Below are 26,083 nucleotides of genomic sequence, written 5' to 3'. Positions count from 1 at the left end.
TTCTTCTCTCCATAAATCTAACACTGGTTTCCCACATTCATCCATTTTCATTTTTGGTGAATTCTAATTGGCTACCCTTGAGGCTTGACAGCCACCAAACTGATCATATGCCAGTTTAATTGACTCCGGGGATATTTAACAAATTGTTCACTATTTCACTGTGCACTGAAGGGTAGCTGTAACTATTCTTTTTTCCTGTCATAACTGCTAAGGCCATTATGACAACCCAGAACATGATTTATTTTCTGGCATAATTTTCTGTGCTAGAAAAATAATAATGCGGTGCCAACTCCATCTCCTCTACCACCAAAAATGTGATAAGATCAAAGACAGACTTGAGCTCACACATGAACACGAATGGTTGTTCCACTATCAATTTGCAGAGAAAATTGTGTTTCAGTTTCTTTGTGAACTGGACACTTAAAAAGATGTATCGCAATGAAATCATTGTGTAATAATTCATTCCATCCTCCTGAAATGAGTTTTTAATCAGCTTTAATAAAAGTAATAGACCTATTTATCAGATGTTTAATGGATGAGTTTTAAATAATACAGGATCACAGAAAACATCTTTGAAACATTTGAATACAATCTTTGTTTCTTTAAAAACAAATTCATTAGAGAAAAAATTCCACTTCATCGTATGGTTTATATGACTATAATGATTTAACTTCCTGGTAATAGTTTATAAAGCAATGACATGAAAATATGCAAATTTTCAGGAAGCATTCAATGTAAGAGGCTTTTCTTATTTAGAAATGCTATCTCTTTAATCCCTTTAATTCAATGAGTTGACACAGAACACGAAAGCCATCCTACGTCGCAGAGTAAAGCTGTGAATTATAGCTGTGAATTTGGGCAAATGCACAAACTGTCAGGACAGATGGGGGAGCAGCAGGCAGAGATCAGCAGAGCCCCCTCTTTAAATGAGAAGTAGCCAATGTTAGAGACAGGAGGACGTTTCTTCTGCTGACCATGGGGAACACAGAGTACTGTGACCACGACATTGTGGGTGGGCCCAAAGGCCAAATAGCAGGAGTTGCATAGAGTTGTTATAAATTTTATCACCTAATCTGCTTTCCTCAAATGAGAGTGGAGCATTATAATGTTACCTGGCCACACAGTTAGCACAAGAGGGCTGTTTAGGAGCCTCGTGTAACCATTCATTCATTCCTTTACTTTTGTTATCCTGTCAGCTCCTTCATCAGCTTTCCTACTGCAGCCAACATCCCACTGTCACCATGCTCGTGCTGCTGGAGACCTGGCTGGACCAGTCATCTGATGCGTTGCTGGAACTCATGAAGGTTGGAGCCAGCTGCTCCAACATTTGGTAAGATGGGGCCATCAGAATAGCCCTGGAGTCTCTGCAGTGCTTCTACTCCCCCAGCTGCATCACCATCTATAAAAACAACAGCTCACAGAACACCAACTGTGTGCCTAGCCCTGTTTGAGATACTGAAATGCATTAGGGAGCTACCAGAACTAAGTCTTGAGGAGTCTTGACTCTGAAACCAAATGTGATCTTTTAGGTCTCACCATGGCCAACTAGAAAGCCTTTGACTAGAGAGCCTCATAGGAGGGGTGCAGAGTAAGTGTTCCACACCAGTGAGACAGTTTCCCTCTCTGTTCCATCACCTAGTGCCTTTCCTGGAGAAGCTGGAACAGTGGGGAAGCCAACCCCTTCTTTCTCTCACTGGCCTCTCTCCTACACTAATACAATGCATGCATACAGACCAGACTGCTTGGCTCATTGCCCCAGCTGGCCAACTTGACACCTGGCAGTTTTCTAACAGGTCCCTGTCCTTTAAAAGCTTATATTCTGGATCACTCTTTGATTTGGGTTAAAAAAATCAAAGTTTAGCCAAAAGTAAATATAAAATATAAGTAGTACATTCATTCATTATCAATAACTTTTTAAATCTCAGGACTGGTAGTTAGGGAAGGTAAGAAATACAACTTGCTGCCAATGTTACAGGTTCATGTAACCATTTCCTAAAGGGCTTAACAGATGAGATGATGTGAGATGGTATCACACGTGCCAGGTTCCTTGTGCAGTGAGTTACCTTGAAAAGGGAGATAGATGGGTATCTGTTTTACTTTGGTTGATGTTTTATTTTTTGTCTATCCAGTATTTTTTTTCTTTCAGATTCTGCTTTTCTCTGTTGATAGGTATTGGGATTAAGCAAACTCAAGGTCAGAAACACAGTCCTCCAAACTGCCAATCTACCCAAAACTTCTGACACCAATTATAATGAGCTATCAAACTGCCCCATGAGCCTGGCCTCAACCCAGACATCAGCTGCAAGTCTGGGTGTCCACTGGACCGCTTTATTTCAACCCAGCCAGCTACAAATTCAGAGGTTTCTAGGATCATCTCTGTTATGGTTTGGGTCTAGATGTACCCGCAAAGGCTCATGCATAATAGGTGGCTGAATCTAGAGGGTGTGATGCTAAAATTAAAGGGTGTGATTACTAAACAACTACATGTGAAGGATTGGTTTGGCAGCCCCCTAATCCCAGTAGTCTGAATAAGATAAAAGGGGAGAAAGATGCTGTTAAAGTCCCTTGTTGTTTTTGTTACTGTGTGGGCACCATGAAGTGGTTCTCCTTGATGACGCCCCTCTGCCATGTGCCACCCTGCCTTGGAGGCAGCCGATTATGGACTGAAACCTCTACAAACTGTGAGCTAAATAAACCTCTCCTCCCTTAACTTGGGGGTGTTGGGTATTTTGTCTCAGCAATGAGAGAAAAGTAACTAAGACAACTCCAAGTTTGAAAATTAGCTAGAACAACCCAGGCAAACACTATACCTGTTATTATGGTTCTATTACAATAAAAAGGATGGAAGTGAGGACAAGAGATACATAGGTTAGGATCTGGGAGGGCTTCGGATATGAAAAATCCATCATCTTCAGCTCTCCCCACCAGTGTCAAAATACAACAATGTTCAGAGAGTATTGCCAACCAGGAAAGCTTGCTCAAGCTTTGGTGCCTAGAGTTTTTATTGGGGTTTCCTTATATGAGTACTGGCATGATTGACTGAATTACGGCTTACATGGTGGAACTCAATTTCCAGTGTCCTCTCTCCACCACCCTCCTTGGAGTCCTGGCTTATTTCTTGGGTCTTAAAGCCCCAGCTCCCTAATCACTCCAGCTGAGCTGTCAGATTTCCCCTAAGGATCTTCCACCATAACTATCAAGTAAACTTCCTTTTACACATTGGTGTTGGTGCTGTTGTCTGGTAGGAACTGTGTGTGTGCATGTGTGCGTGCGCACATGCACATGTCAGAGAAATCTAATAATATCAGTTGAGCTCTGAATTCAGCCATGTTGGAAGCCTCCTTCTAGACATTTTGTTTTAAGACCTAATAGAGTCTTCTTTGGGACTAATCTAGGCCAAGTCATGTTTCTGTTGTTTGCATCACAAGAGCTTTATCAGTACCTGAAGTATTTGGGGTAGGGTGGGGTCTGCAGAAATCAATATGAAGGATGGACACCAACTGCCTGCATCTCCTTCTTGAGGCTGTCCATAGTATCCCTGCTGTCAGACTCTGAAAGTCTTACATGGCATTTCCACCCCAAGGTAATCAAGGAATTAAAACTGATCTACCTCCCACAAGGAAGCCATGAAAATTGACTAATTGATCATTTGATATTTTTAGGATACTTTTGAGATAGTATGAAGTATTTCAAACCATGAAAGAATATTGATGACCACACTGTAGTCTCAAACTCCCCCTACTCACTATAACCCATCAGATTAATCCCATCACCAAGATTTATCTGGAGAAACATGGGAGAACCTGAACGGAAGGTAACTTTCATTCAAAGCCAGCTTTTAGAATTTGTATTTCTAAACCTTAGCATGGCGCCACCCCATACATGCGTGACAGAGAATGATGTATCTGTATGTTAAAAACTTCAGTGATAAAGTAGTAAAATTTACACATTATTTAATTTTTAAATAAGTGGTTATCACTTCACATTATGCATACTGTAAGTCACACTGGCTCTCATGCACTTTGGAGACATTTCTGAAGTGAGAGAAAGAAAGAAAGAAAGAAAGAAAGAAAGAAAGAAAGAAAGAAAGAAAGAAAGAAAGAAAGAAAGAAAGAGAGAGAGAGAGAGAGAGAGAGAGAGAGAGAGAGAGGGAGGGAGGGAGGGAGGGAGGGAGGGAGGGAGGGAAGGAGGGAGGGAGGAAGGAAGGAAGGAAGGAAGGAAGGAAGGAAGGAAGGAAGGAAGGAAGGAGAGACATGGGAGAGAAGTGGATGGAAATCTGGGCTCTGACAGCTGCACCCAGAGTCACTCGCTGTCTCTGATAGAGGCCCCACAGGTTGGGCAGTGAGCAGTTGAAAGGAGAGGCAGGGATCGGTTAGCAAACTTGATGGCTTAATTTCCCAGCAGTCATGCCGTTGTGTGTCTTAGCATGGGCATCTGGGCACATATGGGCATACACCAAGGTGGCCATGCACCAGCGAAGCAGCCTTGGCTATATAAGTTACTCACACTGGGGTAGCAGGAGAAGCACCTGCCCTGGAGTTGTACTGGAACGGAACCCACTGATCCCCTTCACCCCACAGCCTGAGCCCGAGCACTGCGATCCTGGGCTTTCTGGTTTCCCTACCCCACAGAGGGCCAGAAGGAAAGGTTCGTAAGGCTGGGAAGTGGAAGGGAGAGGCAGCTGTGCTGTAGCTGCTCATCCTGCCCACCACTGATTCACCACATTGGAGGATGCAGCAGCTGGGCCGGCAGCTGCTCTTCCCTTCGGTTTGTCTGACTCCTGGGCCAGACTACACTCTCCACAGGGACCACCCACAATGGGTGCAGCTTCACTTCATCCTCATGGGCTTCCAGACACCTTGGGTTCTTCCTTCGAAACTGACTCGCTGTGCATATCAAGCTCCTGCACTAGATTATGGAGACGGCTCCATGGAGATGGTTCAACCTGGCCCACAACTGCATGAGCCAACTCTGTGATGCTCCAGACCCACTGCACAGTCCCCTACCAGTTAAGAGCCTATCAGTTAAACTATAACTAATACACTGGGGTAGCCTTTGTTAACAGAAAGAGAAGGAGAGGGAGGAAAAAGAATGCTCCACTTTCCCCTTTTCCTGCTCCAGGGCACAGGCTCATTGCAGCCCGATCCAGGGAGGTCCCCAGTTCCACACCTCTGAGGGAATACCTGGGCTCTTCCTGTCCATGCAAAGCTCTGGCGAGATCATGATCAATGTTTCCCAGTGATTGATGTCTGTCTTTTTTCCAACTCTTTCGCCTCCTCATTGCTGCCCTGGGTATGAACATACCACATAAAGCATAAGTCTCCAATTCTTTTTTTATTAATGTTATTTTTATATTTTAGATATACATAATGATCACATTCATCAGAATTTTCACCTGTACTTGATATAACTTAATTATTTTTCCCCAATCCCCTCCCTTCAACCCATCTTCCCCTACTTATTTACAAAAGCTTTGTTTCTATTTGTTTTTCTATTATTTTTCCTTTTGTCCCTTTCACCCTCCTACCTCCCTGTGTCCATTCCCATTGAATATTTTCATCCTATGTCCCAATAACTATTATACATTTTGGTTCTTATTTACCCTTTCAGTTTCTCACACTAGAGAAACAATGCAATATTTAACATGTGCATCTGATTTCTTTAAGAGTATGGTCTCAAGATGCATCCGTTTACCTAGTTTATCCCTCTTTGTGGCAGAGTAGCACTTCATTGTATAAAAAAACCCCACACCTTCTTTATCCATTCTGTTGATGGGCATTTGGGCTATTTCCAACATTTAGCTATTATAAACTGTGTGGCTATAAACATGGGTGTGCATATGTGTCTGTGGTATGATGCCTTTATTTCTTTCTGGAAGATAACAAGAAGGGAAATAGCTCAGTTAAATGGAACCTCTAGTTTTAGTTTTTTGAGGAATTTCCACACTGATTTCCACAGTGGTTGCACCAGTCTGCACTCCCATAAACAGTGGAGAAGGGTTCCTTCTTCCCCATAGCCTCACCACCATTCGTTATTGGTTGGTTTCTTGATAGCAGCCATGCTTTCTGGGGTGAGGTGGAATCTCAGCATTGTTTTCACTTGCATCTCTTGAATAATCAGTGATGTTGAACATTTTTTCATATATTTATTTGCTGTTTCTACCTCTTCATCTGAGAAGTGTCTATTCATTTCAGATACCCCTTTTGGATTGGGTCTTTAAATTTGGGGCCCTGATTTTTTGGACTTCTTTACATATTCTAGATAGTAGTCCTTTGTCTGAGGAACAGATGTCAAAAAATTTTTGCCACTCTGTGTGTTGTCTCTTTGCTCTGTTGATGGTTTTTCTTGCTGTGCAAAAGCTTTTTTTTTTTTGGCAAAAGCTTTTCAATAATATGAGATCCTAGTTGTTGATTCTTTGTGATAGTTCCTGTGTGATCAGGGTTTTGTTTATAAAGTCTTTGCCTACACTTATGTCTTCAAGAGTTCTACTTACACTATCTTTCAGCAGATTTAGTGTTTTAATATTTATATCTTTGATCCATTTCAATTTTAGTTTAGTGCATGGTGAGAGATATGGGTCTAGTTTTATAACATGTGGAAACCCAGTTTTTCCAGAACTGTTAATTAAAGAGGCTTTGCTCCAGTGAAGGTGTTTGTCAAAGATAAGGTAGCTGAGTGTGTCTGGCATTGTTTCAGCATCTTCTGATCTGTTCTGCTGATCATCAGATGTATTTTTTGACAAGTACCATGCTGTTTTTATCATCATAGCTTTGTAGTATAATTTCAAGTCAGGAATTGTGACTCCCTCTGCTTTGCCTTTGTTCCCCAGAATTGTTCTTATTATTCTAGGTCTCTTCTGGTTCCAAATGAATTTTAGGATTGTTGCCTCTAATTCTGAGATATACTATTAGTATTTTGATTGGGATTGCATTAAATCTCTATAACAGTTTTGGAAGTATGGGCATTTTCACTGTATTAGTTGTTCCTACCCAAGAATAAGGGATATCTTTCCATTTCCTGATATTCTCTACCCATCTTCTTTTCCAGAGTACTCCATTTTCAGAGTTTTCAATGTAAAGGTCTTTTGTCTTTTACTTCCTTCATTAGATTGATTCCTAAATCTGTCTTTCTTTTTCTTTCTTTCTTTCTTTCTTTCTTTCTTTCTTTCTTTCTTTCTTTCTTTCTTTCTTTCTTTTTCTTTTTCCTTCCTTCCTTCCTTCCTTCCTTCCTTTGGAAGATACTGTGAAACCTGTGGTTACCCTAGTTTCTCTCTCAGTGAGTTTGTTATTTGTGTACAAGAATGTTATTTGAGTCTTGATTTTGTGTCCAGCTATGGTACTGAATTTGGCTATTAAATCTGGAAGTCTTTTGATGGAGTTTTTGGGGTCTTCTATGTAGAGTATCATACCATCTGCAAATAATAATAATTTAAATTCTTCCTTTCCTATCCTTATTCCATTTATTTCTTTCTCTTGTCTAATTGCTCTGGCTAGTGTTTCCAGAACTATACTGAATAATAGTGATGATAGTGGAAATCCTTGTCTTGTTCCTGATTTTAGAGTGAAAGCTTTTAGTTTTTGACAATTTAATATGATGTTGGCTGTTGGTTTGTCTAGATGGCTTTTATAAGATTGAGATAAAGGCCATCTATTCCAAGTCTCTGTAGGGTTTTTATGATGAATGGGTGTTGGACTTTATCAAATGCTTTTTCTCCATCTATTGAGAAGATCATGTGGTTTTTGTCCTTGGCTCTGTTAATTTGATATATTACATTTATTGATTTGCATATGTTGAACCATCCCTGGGATGAATCCTACTTGGTCATAGTGTATAATGTTCTTGATAATGTGCCGCATTCTGTTTGTCAGTTTCTTATTGAGGATTTTTGTGCCTGTGATCATGAAGGAGATTGGCCTATACTTCTCTTGTTGGTTGGATCCTTCTCTGGTTTTGCTATCAGGATAATGTGGGGGACTGCCCCATTGATTATGCCTAAAGCAGGCTGTAGGCAGTGCAGGCTGTAAAGACTTAACCTTGCAATTGGCTTCTTTTAAGAAATGAGTCTGATCAAACCATATGAAATAACACACAGCCAAGGTCAGAGTGACTCTTACCCAAATTCCATTCCCAGCCTAACACAAGAATGCTTTGTCTCTTATTCTACAAGCCTTGCCTGTGTCAGCAATGTATCATTAGCAACCACACATAGCCTCTCCATATAGCCCTCTTACTCCAACTTAACAATGACTGTGTCATCAATAGATATCAATGGTGCTGGCTATTCAGGGCCTTTGCTTGCTCAAACACTGGTCATCCCAGGTCCCTTTCTCTGCCTATTTAATTATGTCTTTACGTCTTTCTTCTCACCATGCATTGTAGCACCAAACAGGAGATCAGGATCCACTGCAGGGGTTCCAGATAGAGTGATGCTTGCTTCCAGGAATGAATCTGGGAGTGCTCCTTCCCCTTCAATTTCATTAAGGAGTTTGAGGAGCAGCAGCATTAGATCTTCTCTAAATTTCTTCTAGAATTCAGCAGTGAATCTGTCAGGATGTGGAATTTTCTTTGTTGGTAGGATTTTAATTACATCTTCAATTTCATTGACATATTCAGTTATTTAGAATTTTTATATCTTCTTGATTCAGCTGTGGTAATTCATATGTACCTTGGAAACTGCCCATTTCTTCTGTATTTCATCTTGTTAGAATACAAGTTCTTGAAGTAGATATTGATGATCTTCTGGATTTCTGCAGGATCTGTTGTGATTTCATCCTTTTCATTCCTAATTGGATGGACTTGAGTCTTTCCTTTTTTTTGATAAGTTTAGCTAAGAGTTTGTTGATTTTATTTATTTTTCTTTCCTTAAATTCTTTTATTGGTATATTTTAGGTATACAATACATTTACATTTATCATTGGGTACTTGTACTGTACATGATGTATCTTGGTTCTTATTTTTTCCCCATTCCCTGTCCTCTCTTCCCTATTTACAAAGACTTTGTTTCCATTTTTTCCTTTTCTCATAATTTTTCCTTTCCCTTCTTTTCTTTCCCCTTCCCCTCCCACTTCCCCTACCCCTTTGAGTCTTTTCTTCCTATTTCAAATTATCAATTATTCATTTTAATTATTTTAATCTTTATTTACACTTTCAATTTCTCACACCAGAGAAACTATTTGGTATTTACATATATGTATCCTATTTATTTCACTTAAGAGTATGGGCTCAATATGCATCCATTTAGCTACAAATGTCTCTAGTTTCTCATTCTTTATGGATGAGTAGTATTCCATTTTATTTAAAAACCACATCTTCTTTATGCAGTTTCCAGTTGATGGGCCCTTGGGCTGTTTCCAAGCTTTTGCTATTACGAACTGTGCTGATTTATAAACATGGGTGCACATATATCACTGTGGTATAATTCTTTTAATTCTTTTGGGATGATACCCAAGCAGGGGAATAGCTGGGTCAAATGGGACCTCTAGTACTAGTTCTTTGAGGTGTCTCCATACTGATTTCCACAGTGGTTGCACAAGTCTGCACTCCCACCAACAATGGAGAAGGGTTCCTTTCTCCCCATAGGCCTGCCAACATTTGTTATTGGTTGATTTCTTGATAGCAGCCATTCTTTCTGGGATGAGGTGGAATCTCAGTGTTGTTCTCATCTGAATCTCTCAAATGATCAGTGATGTTGAACATTTTTTCATATGTTTATTTGCTGCTTTTACTTCTTTGAGAAATGTCTGTTCATTTCAGATGCCCATTTTGAATTGGGTCTTTCAATTTGGGGAGGTCTGATTTTTTTCAGTTCTTTATATACTCTAGATAGTAGCCCTTTGTCTGAGGTACAGCTGCTGAAAATTTTTTCTCACATTGTAGGTTGTCTCTTAGTTTTGTTGGTGGCTTCTCTTGCAATGCAGAAGCTTTTAAGATGAGATCCCAGTTGTTGATTCTTTGTGCTAGTTACCGTGCTACTGAGGTTTTGCTCATAAAGTCTTTTCCTATGCCAACGTCTTCAAGAGTTCTACCTAACTTATCTCCCAGCAAGTTTAGTGTTTGTCTTAATATTTACATCTTTAATCTACTTCATCTTAGTTTAGTGCATGGTGATAGATACCAGTCTAGTTTTAATCTTTGGCAAGTTGAAACCCAGTTTTTCCAACACCATTTATTAAATAAGCTACCTTTCCTCCAGTGAGGGTGTGTGGCCCCTTTGGCAAAGATGAGCTGGCTGAGTATGTCTGGAGTTGTTTCTGCATCTTCTAATCTATTCCACTGGTCCTTGGGTCTGTTTCTTTGCCAGTACCATGCTGTTTTTATCACAGAGGAATTAACTTTTCAATGTTAAAGTCTGAATGAGAATATCATTCTTAACTTTGAAATACATACTTGGTTCTTTAAGTGTTCAGCCTCAGGCGTCCACTCAGGTGGCTTCTTCCTCAGCACTTGCCCGGTGCTGGAGTCCATGGGTGAGTTCATAGCCGAAGCCCCGCACTCCCCAGCTTGCCCCCTGGCAGCCCAGGAGACAGCCCAGCCCATTCATCTGAGGCTGGGGGTGTGCCCTCCTCACGGGAGGGAACTGTGGACAGGCACAGGGTCAGAGCTCAAACAAACAGCCCTTCCCAACGCCTGCCCAGGGCCTCAGACCATGAGCGACTGGCCAGAGAAAAGCCCGCACGGGGGTGGGGAGGAGATGTCAATTTTATTTAGTTATCAAAGAACCAAGTCTTTGAGTCATTGATTCCTTGTTTTGTTTTCTTAATCTCAATTGCATTAACTTCTGCTCTTATCTTTATAATTTCCTCTCTCATATGAACTTGGGCTTGCTTTGCCCTTCTTTTTCTAGAAGATTTAGATTCAACATTAGGTTGTTTCTTTGAGCTTGCTCTGTTTTTCTGATGTGGGAATTCACTGCTATAAATTTCCACCATAGGACTTCTTTCATTGTGTTCCATAAATTCTGGTATATTGTGGCAGCATTACCTTTCTTTTTTTGTTGTTGTTAAATTCTTTTATTGGTACATTTTAGGTATACAACACAATTACATTTCTCATTGGGAATTGTACCTTTACATAATGCATCTTGGTTCTTATTTTTTCCCCATTCCTAGCCCTCCCTTCACCCCCTCCACCCTTCCCTATTTACAAAGACTTTGGTTTTTTTATAAAATGGAGTACTACTCAGCAATAAAAAATGAGAAATTAGAGACATTTATAGCTAAGTGGATGCACATTGAGGCAATACTCTTAAGTGAAATAAATAGGACACGCATGTATAAATACTGAATAGTTTCTCTGGTGTGAGAAACTGAAAGTGTAAATAAGGACTAAAATGTATAATAAGTAATGTGAAATAGGAAGAAAAGGGGCAAAGGGGAAGGAAGTGGGGGGGGCTAGGGGAAAGGATAGAAGGGAATGGAATTAATATGGGAAAATGGAAAAATAGGAACAAAATCTTTGTAAATAGGAGGAATGGAGGGGTTGAAGGGAGGGCTGGGCAAGGGTGAAAAATAAGAACCAAGAGAGATTATGTAAAGGTGCAAATTTCCAATGATGAATGTCATTATATTGTATACCTAAAAGGTACCAATGATTAGAATGAATAATCGATAATGCAAAATAGGAAGAAAAGGTCCAAAGGGGTAGGGGTAGTGGGAGGGGCAGGGGAAAGGAAAGAAGGGAAAGGAAAAATGCTGAGAAATGGAAAAAATGGCAGCATTATCTTTTAATTGTAGAAACTGTCTAATTTCTTCATCTGAGACTCATTGGTTGTTCAAGAGGGCAGTATTTAATTTCCATGTGTTTAAGCAGTTTGTGTTATTTCTTTTGGCGTTGATTTCCAATTTCATTGTACTATAGTCTGATAATACGCATGGGATAGGGCCAGGGATTTAGCTCAGTGGTTCTGCTGCCTGCCTTGAAAGTGCAAGGGCCCGAGTTCAATTCCTGGTGCCCCCCCCCAAAATTAAAATGTTTTCAGAGAAGCTGAGCCAGTCCCAGCACCTGGAAAGAAGCTCCCTGCCTCCATCCCAGGCTCCTAGGGCAGAGAAGCTCAGCTGGTCCCAGCACCCGGAAGGAAGCTCCCCTGCTGCCATCCCAAGCTCCTAGGGCAGAGAAGGTGAGCCGTGTGGGCGCCAGAAGCACCCCCTCCTGGGGAAATGAGAAGACACATGAACAAGTCTCAAAAACAGACTTCTGGATCACCTACAGCAACCCCAAAGGGAAATGAGATGGAACAATCTGATACTCAACTACCTGGACTCTCTGAACTGGCAACAAAAGAGGATCTAGGAAAAATGAAATCAGAAATAATTACTCAGATAACAGCAAAGATTGTGCTCATGGTGCAAGACATGATTAATTAATCTAGAGAGGACACAGATAAAAAAATAGAGGATCTGAGGAACATGATGGAATCCCAACATAGGAAACAAATGGAATCCATAAAACAGATACAAACAGATTTCCAAGAGATTAAAAACTCCATGGAAAGTCTGCACAGCAGAATGAACCAATGTGAGGATAGAATTTTACATATAGAAGATAAGATTGCAATTAGTGATGAGGAAAAGAAAAATTGCTTTAAAATTGTAAGGGAACACAAGAAATCAATCCAGCAGCTGCTAGACGATGCAAAGAAGAATAAAATAAGACTGATTGGAGTCAATGAAGAAACAGGAGAGAGTGCAGGTGACATAAAAAAAACTGTTCACAGAAGTGATGTCAGAAAACTTCCCAAGGAGGGGAAAAGAACTTGACATACAGATAAGTGAGGCACATAGGACTCCAGCTAGCCTTAATCAAAAAAAATCTACACATAGGCATATAATAGTTAGGATTCCAGAAATCCAACATGTAAGACCATGGGCCTTACCAAACGCTCCGAGGAGCTGACTACAGCAAAGATCACCCGGGAGGGAACACACCAGACAAGTTGGAAAGTAAAACGGACCTTTATTAGTCTGGCCAGACGGCACTCCCAAAGCAAAGTAGCTTAGAGAGGCAACTGGCTCAGAGTCCGAGGCTGTTTTTATAGGGGGTCACAGGGGAAGTTGGCAAGCAGAAATACAAAAGCGGAGGAGAGAGATAAAACAGACCTTTTACAGATTGTCCTTAAGATAACATATTCAGATATGGAGTTGGGCAAGCATGACAGAACACTACGCACACAACAGACCTTCCTGGCACAACAACAAGCACATCCCTGGAACTCGATGTTTACCTGGTGATCCATAACAGAAGCAGACAAGTTGGGGCCCTATTACAAAATGGAGTAACTGTTGTTCAGTCTCACACAACAGAAGAACAAAATTCTACACGCAGTGAGAGAAAAGAAACAAATCACATACAAAGGAAAGCCAATCAGAATCACAGCAGACTTCTCAATGCAAACCCTTAAGGCAAGAAGAGCTTGGAGTAATGTATTTCAAGCCCTAAAGGAAAACAGCCTCCAACCCAGATTGATGTACCCTGCAAAACTATCTTTCAAAATTGATGGAGAAATAAGATACTTTCATGATAAAGAACACCTCAGGAACTTCATGAATACCAAACAGGCACTCCAAAACTTTTAAACAATACTCTTAGAAAAGACAATGAGGATCACAACCCCAGGAAACCCTGCAGAATGAATCCACTGGGCGTGACAAATTAAACACAAAGGGGGAGAATCCAACAAAAAGAAAAAGTCATGACAAGGCTTTTAAAACTTTTAACTTCATCTCCCTAATGAGTGTATAATTCAATCTTATTATTGTACTGATTAGTATTTTTCTGATTCTAGAGTTGCACACCATTCCTTGTGCTATGTTGGATATTTATCATCTTCTTATGTCTACATTTTAATTGGGTTGTCTATTAACGAGCTCTAAGAATTCTTTATATATTCTGCTCATAGGTTATATGCATTGTAAATATGGTCTGTTTAAGGACTACTTTTCATTTTAATAATGTCATTTAAAGTTCTAAATTTTGATGGAATCTCGTTTATCAATTTTTTTCTTTTATACATCATGTTTTTTGTATCCTAGGTAGTTCTTGCCTACCCTGAATTCATAAATATTTTCCCTTATAATTTCTTCTTAAAGTTTTATACTTTTAGGCTTTCTTATTTAGGTTCATAGATCCCTTCAAGTTATTTTTATGTATGGGAAAAAAGGGTTGAGGTTAATTTTTTATATACGGATAACAGGTGTTCTAGTGCATTTGCTAAAAACACTATCTCTTCCTTGGCTCTTGAATTGAGTTTATATTCTATAAAATACTAATGTTAAATAATCTTTCAAAACTCAGTGGACCATATATGTGTGGTTCTATTTCTAGATTCTCTGTTTTATTCCAATTATCTATATGTCTTTCCTTACACCAACACTGCCTTGATTACTGTAGCTTTAGAAGAAGTCTTAAAATTAGGTACTAAACGTCTTCCAACACTGTTTTTGTTTTTGTTTTTAACTTTTCTAGGTCCTTTGTACTCCTACATAACTTTTAAATTTCAATATCCAATTCTTCATTTATAGCAAGTATACACAGACCTGAATTTTTATATATACCTTGTGTTTTCTAATCCTGCTAAATTCAAGTACAAGTTCTAGGGGCTCCTAGAGATTTCTTAGTATTTTCTCTGTAGATGATCATTTCATCTACATATGAAGATTTTGCTTCCACCTTGCCAATCCTATCCTAATTGTGTCATTTTATTGCCAGACTATTTTGGTTGGGCCTAGGTTTCAAAGTTTAATGGACAAGTAAAGAGTAAGCATATCTGCCCTTGTTCCCCACCTTAAGGAGAAAGCATTGTATCTTCTCCATTTATATAAGGCATTCTCGCTGGAAGTATGGAGTACATGTCTTTAATCTGTTGAGAAGTTTCTGTTCTACTTCTAGTCTCCTGATAGCTTTTACCATGAACAGCTGTAGAATTTAGTCCAATACTTTTTCTCCAACTAGTGACAGGATCATATGGCTTTTGCCTTTCCTCTGTTAAAATGATGACTTTTGGGGGTGGATCTCCCAATGCTGAACCAACACTGCCATCCCTATAACAAAACCACTTTCTACATACTGCCAGATCTGACTTCCAATAGTTTGTTTTGTTAAACAAATTTCTATCTATGTTCATACAATTTTCTTCTATTATCTTTATCCAGTTTTAGGATTAGCACAATGTTGAGTTCCTAAAATGAGGGGAGAGGTGTCTCTTCTTTTTTCTGCTTTAATTGTTTGATATAATTCATCAGTTAAAATGTATATGAGCCTGCTGTTGTCATACAAGTAGGTTTTCAAGCTAGGAATATACTTTCTTTAATAGGTGCTATTCAAATTTTATATTTCCTCCAGAGTTAATTTCATTAATTTGTCTTCCAAGGTACTTCTTAGAAGTTGTCAAATTTATTTCAAAAATGATTTTTGTAATATGCTTTCCATATCCTTTTAAATTCTGTAAAATCTGTGGTCATGTCTCCTAGATCTTAATATTGTAATTTTAAAAATGTATAACTGATATTGTGTAACAGGAAGAAAAGTTCTAAAAGAGCAGGAGAATTGGGAGGAGTAGGGGAAGGGAAAAAAGGGAAAGGAAAAAATATGAGAAGAGGAAAAGAAAATGGAAACAAGGTCTTTGCAAATAGGGAAGGGAGGGCAAAGGAAGGGGAAAAAAATAAGAACCAAGAGACTCATGTAAAGGTACAAGATCCCAATGATGAATGTAACTGTATTTTATGCCAAAAATGTACCAATCAACTTAATGGGAAAAAAATACGCATGGGATAATTTCAATTGCTTTCCATTTACTTAAGCATGTTCTATGAGTTAGTATGTGGTCTATTTTGGAGAATGTTCCATGTGCAGATGAGAAGAATGTGTATTCTGATGTTGTGGGGTGGAACACTCTGTAGACCCATTTTATGTATTAGGTCCAATTATCCAAAAGATTGGTTCAGTTCTGATATTTCTTTGTTGATTTTTTTGTCTAATTGAGCTGTCTATTTGTGACAGTGGGTTGAGTTCCCCCATTACAACTGTATTAGTGCTTATTTGATTTTTCATGTCCATTAATATCTGTTTTATATAATTGGGAATACTGGTATTTGGTGCATATATACTTAAAATTGTTCTCTCTTCCTCTTGGATTATTTAATAAGAATGTAGTGATCTTCTTAGCCTTCTCTGATCAGCCTTGACTTGGAATCCACTTTCTCTCCAAACAAAATAGCTACCCCTGCTTTTTTCTAGGTTCCTGCACATGGAATATTTTTTTTCCATCCTTTGACTTTTAGTCTATGAATTTCTTTTTGAGTTAAATGAATTTCTTATGTACAGCGTATTGCTGGAGCTTGTTTCTTGATCGATTCTCCCAGTCTGTTTCCTTTGATAGGTGAATTGAGATCATTTACATTAATGGTTATAACTGATATGTATTGACTTATCCTTGTCATGTTATTTTCCTGTTGTTGGTTCCCTTTCTTTCCCCTCTGTTTAACCGCATTCCTTACCTGATGGATTCATTCCACTGGGGTTCATGGAGTTGTACTTTTTGTTATCTCTTTCTAGAATGTCCTTCAGAACATTTTGGAGTCCTGGTTTGGTGGTAATGAATTTATTCAGATATTGTCATGGAAGTAACTTATTTCTCCATCAATTTGGAAAGACAGTTTTGTGGGGTACATCAATCTGAGTTGGAGGTTGTTTTCCTTTACAGCTTGAAAATACTTCACTCCAAGCTCTTCTTGACTTAAGGGTTTGTGTTGAGGAGTCTGCTCTGATTCTGATGGGCTTTCCTTTATAGGTGATTTATTTCTTTTCTCTGACAGCTTTTAATATTCTCTTCTTGTGCTGAATTTCTGGAATCTTGACTATTATATGCCTTGGTGCAGTTTTTTGTTCAATCATGGCTAATTTGAATTCTATATGCCTCACTTATCTGTATGTCAAATTCTTTTTCCATGCTTGAGGAAGATTTCTGCCATTACTTCTGTGAACAAATTTCTTGTATCATTTGCTCTATCTCTTGTTTTTTCCTTGACTCCAATCAATCTTGTTATTTTTCTTTGCATCATCTAGCAGCTGGTGGATTGATTTTGTGTGGTTTCTTGCTATTTTTAAGAAATCTTTCTTTTCATGTTCGCTAACAACAAACCTGTCTTCTAGATCTCATATTCTGTCCTCACTTTGATTCATTCTGTTGGGTATATTTCAATAGAATTTTTAAACTCTTAGATGTCTTTTTGAATCTGTTTCATGGATTACATTTTTTCCTATGTTGAGCATTCATGGTTTCTATCATTTTCCTAAGCTGCTCTATTTATTTTTATCTGTGTCTACTTTAGGTTCACTAAACATGCCATTTATTATGGTAATCATGTCTTTAGTTACCTAAGAAAATCTTTTTCATTCATTTTTAAAATTTTTTTTTCCAGTAACGGGAATCAAACTCAGGACCTTGCACCTGCCAAGTAGGCACAGTACCACTGAGCTAAATCCCTGGAAATTTTTTCTAGATCCTCAAGCATTGCTTTGTTACTGCTACTGTTACCATTTTAGAGAGTTCATGTTGGGTAGCTTTTGAATTGCTTCACCTTGTTGCCCTCTAGATTTGCCTTGGGCAAGCTAGAAGTCTTGCTTCCTTGTCTTCTTCTTTTCTAATTTTTTAGCTTAATTTCTGCATTGATGCTTGTAAATTGCTTGTGGTAAGTAGCTTTCTTGCTAGTATCAAGAACTCCCTAGGAAGTGACTACTTTTCAGAGATGTCTTCTTGACTTTTGAGTCTGATCCAAGATCCTACCTTCTCAGTTTATCGGGGTTGAGAAGTTGCTGCCTCTTTGGTCTGGCTCCTGGTTCTTCAGTACTGGCCTGTAGTATTGTTTCTGTCCCTCAGGCGATCTCAGTCTTGGCATACAAGGAAGAAGAACTGATTAGAACAAGTACGCCACCTTGGCTAAAGTAGTGCGATCAGTAATAACACCATGAAGCACAGCCTAGAAACTGACAAACTGCACTAACTATTAATTTGCCACCTTTAACTGTATGAACAAGATTTGTAGTTATAGAACAAAATCTAAGACAAACCAGAAAGTTGTATATAGTAAATATTCCCTTAATAGAGCTATTTTACCCTCAGGGGAGAAAATTTAAAAGGGGTTAGGGGAAAAAATAGAGAGATAGTAGAAGAGAAAGAGATTAGAAGAAAGGCTGGAGGACAAAGGAAGATTTCACAAGCTTTGGAAAACTGGTGAAGAAGGCAGGAGCGAAGGAGAGAAGGAAGAAGCAGAAACAAGAACAGAACAAAGCAACAGAAAAACTAGAAACAAAGTTCTCATTCATATAAAAACAAGAACAGACAATCAGGGGAAGAAAGGCAAAGAAAGAAAAAATCACCACTTCAAGGTGTGTCTCTGCTGTCACTGGTAGACAAAGAGGGAGACAGAGCCCAGATCTGCATTGGTTGATCCCAGAACGCCTGCAGGAGAATTTCAGCAGGGCAGTGCATAATCCCACCAAGCCTGTGCTTTCAGCTCCACTGAAGTACAGGCTGGTTTTGGTTTCTGGTTGAGGCTGGGACCCAAGTTGTTCAGCTCACAACACTCTGGGAGCCTCCTGCTGGCTTGAACTCGGCTCCCTGACCCTGGGTGTCTCCCATGGCTGTGCCTCACCCTGATACTGGGAGCCCTGCGATGAAGCTAACTCATTGTTGCTCTGAGTCCTGGCTTCAGCTGTCCCCTTTCCAAAATGGCAACTGGCCATCCCTCTCTCCTGGAGACTTCTGAACTGGAATTACTCAGTCTCCACTCCTCCACTCTACTGCTCCACAGTCACAGTGCCATGGCAGGTTTGAGCCACCTCTCTCCCACCATGAGCTGGGATTTAGGGAGAAAGCACCATTTGCCACCTCCCTCTTCTGTGTTGAGGTCCCTCTCTTTGTCCTCCCCATGGACTCCAATTATTGCTTCAGATCCTTGCTGGGTCCCAGGGAGCTACCCTTGCCCATCTTTTCTTTCCCACGTTGTTCTAGTCTGGCATCTGGACTCCAAATCTGGGAGAGGCTGATTTGCTACTGCTCACCACTCCGCCATCTTCCCGGAAGTCCAAGGACAGGTATTTCAATTCCTATTCATAACACTGTGTAGCGAGTCTCTAACTCTTGCCTCAGAATATTTTACAGAGAAATTTCAGGTGAGACAATTATAACCAGAAAATGGTTCTAGAAAGCAGGGCTGCAGGACGGGATTTCGAGTAGTATCACTCACTCCTCTGAATCACCTCTCTACCTCTTAGGGTGCTGTTTTCCACCAGAGATTTAATACTGGTCTCTTTTAATGTTCTTATTCCTCATATCCAAATTCCTCAAGTCTCATGGCTTCAAAGACTGTCCTTAATGACGAATCCAAAATCTGATCTACAGCCCAGATATCCTGAACTACAGAGCAGTGTATCCAACTACCTTCCAGGGGTGGTGAAGATTTCAAATCAACCTCTCCTGATCCAAATTCATCCTCTCCCCAACAGCCAATCTACCCCATGTATCCCTGTCTTGGCAAAACCTGGAGTCATTCTGGATTCCTCATCACTTCCACCTTTCACACTCATCTGAGTATTAAGCGCCATCTTTTCTTTTTTCCTTTCTTTTCCTTCTTCTCTTTCCCTTTCTTTTCAGAGAAGGTGAGTTTGTGAGCATGCTGGACAAGTGCTTTACCTTTGAGCTCTATCCTTAACCCAAGTCCTATCTATTATTCTGTCTCAAGAATCTGAAAACATCATTTTTCTCCATCTTCACTGCTATAACCTAATTAACTCTGTCATCCCCCCATTCATTCTTGCCTGAAATAATGACATGGTCACTACTTGGCTTCGCATTCTCTAACTATTATCCTCTGACATTGTTTCTCCATGCTACAGCCAGCACGATCTTTCTGAATTGCAAATCTAATCATTGGGGCTGGGGTACAGCTCAGTGGTAGGGCATGTCCTTAGCATGTGTGAGGCCATAGGTCCATGCCCAGCACCACAAAAAAGCAAACAAACATGAAGTTTAAAATCACCAGCGTCTCTTTCACTGCTTGTAGGATAGAATCTAATTTACTGATCAGGTCTAATGAGATCCTTTACAATCTGGACCCCCGTTCCTGCCAAACTCACCTTGTATGACAGCTACCAGTGCCTCAAACACAGCTGCCCTCTCTGCCCATGGACTTCTCCACAGAAAGCTGCCTTTAATAAGAATGCCTTCAGCATCTCTGTCCCTCCCAGCTCCACCCTTCAGGTCTCAGATTTGGCATCATTTTCCCCCAGAAGACCTGTTGAGTCCCCAAGACTTGAGGTGATGGGATCCAGAGCTCCCTGCTCCTTTCTTTCTGCAACACTTACAGCATTACTGTAACTGCTTTTAATTGTTATTTTCCCCATCTGACTGGACAGCTTGTTTGTCTCACTGCTGAGAGCACAAAATAGATAGAGCCTGGCACATGGGCAACACTCTAAATATTTGATGAATGAATGACCATCATTTTAAAGAGAGAGAATGGCTCCCAGGCAAGGAGAATTTCTCCAGGATATGATTAAATGTATCGACATGTCTAAATAAAGATGTATCAATCATTAAAGGGGCCAGTCAGTTTGGAAACACAGAATAAGGTGAACTGTTGAGTAAATGCCATAAAGCCTGTCTGAGTATATCCAGGGATGAAGGCATATTAGCTAATGGACTTCGAATGTTGTGGGCCTATTAGTAAGAAAATCTGTCTCATGAAAGGGATATGTCAAGCTCTTTAGCTGGGTGCCATTAACTCCTCCTTTTCTAACTCCACACTCATGTAGCAATTTTATATTTATTATGTATCTTCTCATACAAATCTGACTACCGGGAGAATGAATGGTGGGCAGATTCTGAGTATTTCAGAATCTGTGATGATGTCTTGTCATGCTGAATTAATGAACTGCCTGCATGTTTCGGTGTGCCCTGGCCATGAGCTGACCTGGGTGGGGCACTGAAAACTGTTTGCTCTTTGGACACTTCAACCAGTCTTTAAACACTTTAACTGACAATAATTATATCTGGTCACGGGATATAGATGGATGCTCTGAATTATGTATAAATAGTAGAAAGATCCGATCAAGCTAATTCACCTATCACCTCATCAATTTATTTTCATGCATGTGGCGAGAACACAAAAAAATCTGGTAATGACTTTTCTATCCTCTTTTACTATGAGATTGACTTTTCTCCGAGTTCACATCTCAATGGGCTTCCATAGTATTTGTCTTTTTGTACTCAGCTTATTTCACTTAGCATGTCCTCCCATCTCATCCATGCTGTTGCAGAAGACAGATGTCCCTTCTTTTTAAAGCCATGTAATATTCCTTTCCATATATGGATCATACTTCCTTGGGGTTTTTTTGTTTTCTTTTGTTTTGGTACCAGGGATCGAACTCAGGACCTTGTACTTGCAAGGCAGGCACAATGCCACTGAGCTAAATCCCCAGCCCTGGGTTATATTTTCTTAATCTGCTTATCCATTCTTACTTTACATCTTCGGCTCAGTGTGCTGGTACATCGATGGAGTCCCTGGAAGCTCACAACAGGCCTGAGCCCACCAGGCCAGAAACCGGGCCCTGTAACTAAATTCCTTCCAGTTGCCAGTGGGTTCCTGGCTAATTCAGGATTCCTGGTAAAGGAACTCTGGCACATAATTAAGACATTTTTGTAACATTTTGCCCTTTAACAAATGGAGAGAGTTATCTTTTAATTTACTCCTTAACTTGGATAGTTTCTAAGTCACAGTGACCAAAAGAACACCAAATGAATGAAAAGTTTATTAAGGTAATTTTAAAAAGTGACTGGGTAAATGTCATTAGAAATACAGGATCTTGGTATGGCTCTACAGAGCAAGGCTCTAGGCTCATTTAAAAACCTAGCAACAGGAACTTGTATCTTAAAAATATATATGACCCTCTGTTGTTAGTGGAGTAAAAAAGAAGTAGAAACCTCAAAGCGGCTCCTTTATCCCCATAATCATGGTGTCTGATACAAGATGGTTTGACAACTAAAAGACAGTGTAATAGTTTTCTACATATCTGGAGAAAAAGCATGATGGTTTATAATTTCAGTTTTTGTAAAATGAATGAAATTGCTTATTATCAATTCTACTTAATGAAAGTATTAATCCAAATAACTCGAGTAAAAGTTGTACAGCTGAGGCTGCCACCTTGTAGAAATATATGTATTATACCTCACGCAGACTCTTCAGCAGCATGTAAAAGTTGCACCAATTAATGCTGTTTCATACAGGAAGGTACGACTCTTCATTTAGATCTTTGTCTTTTAAAACCAAAGTGGACATGGGATAATTGGAATCAGTCTTAGAACCGGGCTACTTATGAATTTTTCTCAGAGTGGATGTTAGTCTACGGCCTCATTTCTGTCCTTATATCAAAGAAGGAGTTCCAGTTTAAATTAATGCAAAGTACAAGCACATTTAGCATTAGATTACACCTTTCATTTCTCTAATGACTCAAGCAAAACATGAATTTTCTTTAATTAAAATATGCATGGGGAATGATAATGAAAATTTCTCTAAGGTTATTACACCTTTTGGAAACTAACCTCATCATACATGGAAGAAGAATGAAGGAAATGTAGAAGAAAAAAAGAAAGGAGAAAAATAAAAAGACCTAAGAAAAAAGAAAAGTTAAATGACTTTCACCACTGATGCAGGAAGATCATAAGTTTGAGCCAAGTATTGAATATTTCGGTCATTTATATTAGGGAGACCCTGTCTCAAATAAATAAATACATAAGTAAGGGCTGGGCACTGTAGCTCAGAGGGAAGGCTCTAGGTTCAATCCCTAGTACTTTAAAAAAAGGAAAAAAAGAAAACTTTCATGAACTTCTCGACATTTGGCACCCTGGAAGTTTAGCTTTGATTTTCATGAGAAGACAGGGGAATGAAGATGCTTCACCTGTTATTAAAAACAAGTAAAGATTACTTTACAAGGGTCCAAGAAAACCACCAAATCAAGTCAGCATTGATCTGTTGTGAGTAGAAAGGTGGAGGGTCCAACACAAGACTGCAACCCTTACTGCTCTTCTACCTTCTGTGTTCTTTTACTTCCCGCTTGTCTGAATTCATTTCTGCTGCTAAAACAAAATTCCTCACAGTGAATAATTTATAAAAAATTCCTTTCACACCATCCTGGACGCTGGAAAGTCTAAGGTCAAGGCACTGGCAGATCCTGCCTGGTCCAGGCTGCTCTGTCTCCCCGTGGCACCTTGAATGCTGTGCCCTTGGTGGGGAAAGGACACTGTTGTCACGTGGCGGAAGGGATGGAAGAGCAAAAGGGACAAGCCATCTCCAGCCCTTTTATAATGCTGCTAATCCATTTATAAGGGCTCCACCTCATGGGCTCCTCAAAGCCCTGCCTCTTAGTATCGTCCCATTGGCAACAAAGTTTCCATGTAGGAATTCTAGAGGTGGCATGTACATATTCGAGCCATAGTACCTATTGACTCTTAATCTGCCCTGATTCTTTTAGGGAAGATTTGAAGCCCCAATTTTTTCTTTAGGATGCTAAACAGTGTTATGAAACCATTCTCTGCCAAACACATCAGCACTTACATGTTAACTCTGCCGATTGAACACAGCATTAGTGCCATCCATGACACACCTGAGACCTTAGAGATGGAAAGGATTATATTTTCCAACTTTCAGTTTGAAGCTAAGACAGCAGGAGGCCAGAGAGAAGACTCGGAGTGCTCACCGTTATGTGACTGCTTTGCAGCCAAGACGGGGTGGACATTCAGGATTCCTAACTCCTGGGTCCAGTGACTTCCTCTAGCATGCGGGCTTCCTCCATCCCAGGTGAGTGTTATGCAAATAACACTGGAGCAGTATCTCAATCTTTGGACTTGATGTTGGCCATTGCTGCTAATCAGATAAGGAATCTGGCACAAATGCAGCTATTAACATAAGAGGGTGAACTTGTTTTCTGATTCACTTGCACTTCTGAACTAATCTAAAATGATGGTTATCCTCCGGCTAAGAACAAGCATCTATTTTCTCCTTTTCTTGGTCTCTCTTTTAATGAAACTAAAATTGGATTTTTATAAAAGCAGCAGCTCTGATTTACACAGTTGCATAATCATTCTGTATTTCCTTATGGCTATTCACCAGTTCTCATGCTTCTTGGGTTGTCCCTGCGATACACAGAGACAGAGTTCATTTTTAGACCATGAATCTGAATCTAAACCTGGGATACTACCTGTACTAGCTGGCTTTCCTGTTGCTAGGACACAATACCTGACATCCACAATTTGAAGAAGAGAAGTATATCAGTCAGTACTCACTAGAGAAACAGACTGAATGTACAAAACATGTATACACACTTCAGGGAAAGAAAAACTTGTACAAATATTTTAATACTAAATTTATTGAGACATCATGAGATTAATACAAGTTACCTCTACAATTACAAGAGGTGCTCAAAGTGGTGGCCATTGGCTTCCAGCCATTTATTAGTATGGCAAATGCTGCTTGGGTAACCTTGGTCATTGAGATTACTGCACATGCATCTTCAATTTCTTCTCTAAAGACCAGCAGTGTAGTGAGCTTTCTGCTTTATACAACAGTCTCTAGGTCCGCCGTATGAGAGTAACACCATCTGTTGAAAAAAAAAATCTTACTATTTTTCTTTTCCTGAAGTGTGTACACATTTTTTGGCAGACTCTGTACATAAGGATTTACAAGGTAGGTTTACAGTGGCCGGCTGCAGAGTCCGGTGTGGAAGAGTACAGAAGGGCTGTCTGCATGCTGAAGAGCTGAAGGATCCAGTCAAAGGCTGAAGGCCTGGAGCTCACTGTGTGAGTCCGTATCAGGAGGCCAAAGGGTCTGCAATGAAAGGCTGAAGGGGGCTGGAAGCCAGGAGATGGTGTCCAAGGTGAAGGTGAAGACTGGAGCTCCTCCCAAGAAACCGAAGTGAGCTTCCTTCTATGTTTCCCTTTTATTCCATTCAGACTACAAGCCTATTTCTTGGTGCCACTCACACCCAAGGTGCGTCTCCTGTCTTTAGGAAATCCTTTCAGCCACATCCAGTACTATCCTGATACAATTTGGTTGGGCATTTCTTACTCTAGTTGACACAATCAGTTAGCTATCACAGAAAAGTTTAATTTTGCTCATGGGTTCAGGGGATTCAGTTCATGGTCTGGTGGCTCCAAGGCAGAAATGTCAGTGCAGAAGGGCATGGCAGAGCAAAGATGCATAGGTCATGGCAGCAAGGAGGCAGAGGAGGGGACAGCACTAAAGAGGAAGAAATGAGGGGTGAGGTAGAATGCCCCAGGTCATGCTTCCACACACCCAGCAGTGGACCCCACCCATCTGCTAGGCATTTCTTAACCCAATCAAGTGGACATATTAATGTCTGCACCGCCTGTCTTAGTGACCATTACTGACACACAACTTAAAGAAGGGGAGATTAATTTTGTCTCACATTTCAGTCCATGGTCAGCTGGCTCCACACCGTGGCAGCCTGGAAGCAGAGTGAGCAGGAAGGAGCAGGTCAGGGAGAGATACCTTTCCGGGTCACGTCTCCAGTGATTGCTTCCCCAGGCCAAGTCCCCCCTGACCAACAGCAAGTCGGCCGTAGCACCCCCGTGGCCCAATCCTTTCCTAAAAGCCCACCCGTGAGTGGTGAGGCTCTTGGGGGTATCTGGATATAAGCCATCACCCTGGCCCTCTCTCAGAAGTCCTCACCCAGAGGCCTCCCAGGGGCCTGGTCCTAGGGTCAGATGAGGGCCTGAGACGGGAGGCAGGCCCGAGCTCACTCTGTGGGAGACCGCAGTGCTAGGAAAGCCTTCTATGTCACTGTTTGCCAGAAATGATTCAGGAGTTGGCTATTAAGGTCACCTTCACCTAGACTGAAATCTCAGCTGTGAATGCTCTGGCCAGTGAGACTGTCAGACTTTCAAACAAGGGTCCAGGTTCTAGTCTTCCTGAAGGAGTTCTTCAAAGGTGAAAGTACTCCGCTGAAGGCACTCGAGAAGAAATGGTATCACTTGATTTCTGTTATAGGCTGCATTCTCTCGCTCAGAAGTTTA

The 26,083-nt window shown here is 40.3% G+C and overlaps 1 long non-coding RNA gene across 2 annotated transcripts in view; it reads right to left on the bottom strand.

Annotated features, from left to right (window-relative positions):
* Positions 1-4,187: 4,187 nt before the first annotated feature.
* Positions 4,188-26,083, bottom strand: part of LOC110344928 (uncharacterized) — a 46,525-nt gene continuing 24,629 nt past the window's right edge. Inside the window, exons 3-4 of one of the 2 annotated variants that reach the window (XR_002387891.2) lie at positions 17,780-17,883; positions 4,188-5,288 (exon numbers count right to left, since the gene is read on the bottom strand). This is a non-coding gene — a long non-coding RNA (uncharacterized LOC110344928). Of the gene's footprint in view, positions 5,289-17,779; positions 17,884-23,054; positions 24,649-26,083 lie in introns of those variants that run through there. The other variant, XR_015449678.1, reaches the window with a different exon arrangement.

The sequence above is a fragment of the Heterocephalus glaber genome, unplaced genomic scaffold (genome assembly GCF_053883595.1).
Source record: "Heterocephalus glaber isolate CG9 unplaced genomic scaffold, H.glaber_assembly_v1.0 deba00000768, whole genome shotgun sequence".
NCBI lineage: Eukaryota > Metazoa > Chordata > Mammalia > Rodentia > Bathyergidae > Heterocephalus > Heterocephalus glaber.
Note: the sequence above shows the minus strand (reverse complement) of the source record. Positions and strands in the feature narration are given on the sequence as shown.